Below are 1,938 nucleotides of genomic sequence, written 5' to 3' on the forward strand. Positions count from 1 at the left end.
AAACCGTGTTGTGGCCATGAACTGACAAGATCCTTGAACCTCTCCCAACATTGGAAGAATCTTTCGTCTTCCTTTTGGACGAAGTTCATGATCGACTTTCTGATGGTGTTCATCTTATGGTGTGGAATTTTATTTTATTTTTATGAACTCCTTCGTCATGTCATTCCATGTGCCAATAGATCGTGGACTTAGTGAGTGCAACCATGTCTTAACTTTTTCTTTCAAGGAGAAAAGAAAGAGTTTCAGCCTAACCGTGTCCTCAGACACGTCAGGAAAATATAAAGTGGCTATAATCTCGTCAAACTCTTTCAAGTGTAGGTATGGACTTTCATATTCAAGTCCAAGGAACTTTTGAATGAGATAGATCACTCCTGGCTTGATATCCATATTTCCTGTATTTTCTGGAAAGATCATACATGAAGATGTGCTCACCCCCGCTGGTTGTAAATAGTCTTGTAAAGTACGAGGCAGGAGTGGATGATGCACCTCATTCTCATCCCGGGCTTCCGCAACCGGAGGTTGCGATTGCCTTGTTAATTGATTTGCAAATTGATTGGCATCCATCACTTCAATTGACTTTGAGGATCTCAAGTGGTGTCTAACCCTACGATGGATAGATAACCCCTAGACTAATCCTCCTTCACTTAAGAGATGTAAAGTGTCGTCACGGACGCACTTCGGCATGAAATACTCTCAGTCCTCAAGTTCAAATTCTAACCTAACCCTAAAAAGGAAGGAACATGAAGCAGTAAGGAATCTAGAAATAGAGAGAGAGAGAGAGAGAGAGAGAGAATTATAAAAAGGTTACCAAATTAGAAGTTTCAATATTGAGATCCTACAAAACAAAGAAAAAAATTTAGTTTCTAAAAAAAAGTTAAGAAAGTTTCTAAATCTGGAAATAGAAAGAAAAGTTAGTTTCTAAAAAAAAATTAAGAAAGTTTCTAAATCTAGAAATAGAAAGAAAAGTTAGTTTTTAAAAAAATTAGGAAAGTTTCTAAATATGGAAATAGAAAGAAAAGTTAATTTCTAAAAAACAAAATTAGGAAAGTTTCTAAATCTAGAAATAGAAAGAAAAGTTAGTTTCTAAAAACAAATTAGAAAGAACCCTAACCTAAAAATAGAAAGTAAATAAATCTTAATCTTAACATAATTCCAAAACTAATCAAATCCAGAAAACGCAACCATCAATCCCCAGCAACGGCGCCAAAAACTTGTTCACAACCCCAAGTGTAAGGTCACGATATAGTAATAATCTCGGTAAGACCGAGATCGAATTCACAGGGATTGAAACTTGTACATTTCTGAAATTAACTGGAGTATAACTAGAAGAAGATGTGAAACTAATTCTGAATTATTTGAGAGAGTAATTGTGAATAGAGTAATTAAAACTAAGAACTTAAAGGTGGGAACCAGGGTGCCAAGGATCCACTTGTAGTGATCAGGAAGCCCTCTTACTTGATTCAAGTAACACAATTGGAATTGGAGTCCTACCCTATCCAATTGGAAGATATATCAATAAAACCAAATCTAAACTTTCATTGATCTAATTCTGAAATGAGAAGAAGTGTGATACTTGGAAGGGATTCCATCATCAAAGTATGCCCATGGAACGATGGTCGACAACAATATTTACCAATCCCACAATCTCAAAGTAAGGAAAAGAAGATACTCAAAGTTATTGCAGATCTACTGTAATTTAAGTCACAATAAATTATTAAAAACTAAATGTATTCCTTTAAAATCAAGTTAACATCAAAGAAGGTTTAACATAAACATGAATTAAAGCAAGAGAAACATCTCATTATGCTACAAGCTTCACCTCTTAGCCCTAGCTAAGAGGTTTAGCCAACCATAAAAATAATTAGACCAAAGTCTCTTAAGAAAAATATAAAAACAACTAAAGAAGAAGAAGAAAAACTCTTGGCGACGGCTTCTCCA

The 1,938-nt window shown here is 34.8% G+C and overlaps 1 non-coding gene across 1 annotated transcript; it reads left to right on the top strand.

Moving 5' to 3' along the window:
• On the top strand, nucleotides 1-107 carry LOC131250421 (small nucleolar RNA R71). Its single transcript, XR_009173347.1, has one exon. It is a non-coding gene; the product is annotated as a small nucleolar RNA R71 (small nucleolar RNA).
• Nucleotides 108-1,938: the final 1,831 nt, after the last annotated feature.

The sequence above is a fragment of the Magnolia sinica genome, chromosome 6 (assembly GCF_029962835.1).
Source record: "Magnolia sinica isolate HGM2019 chromosome 6, MsV1, whole genome shotgun sequence".
Classification (NCBI taxonomy): Eukaryota; Viridiplantae; Streptophyta; class Magnoliopsida; order Magnoliales; family Magnoliaceae; genus Magnolia; species Magnolia sinica.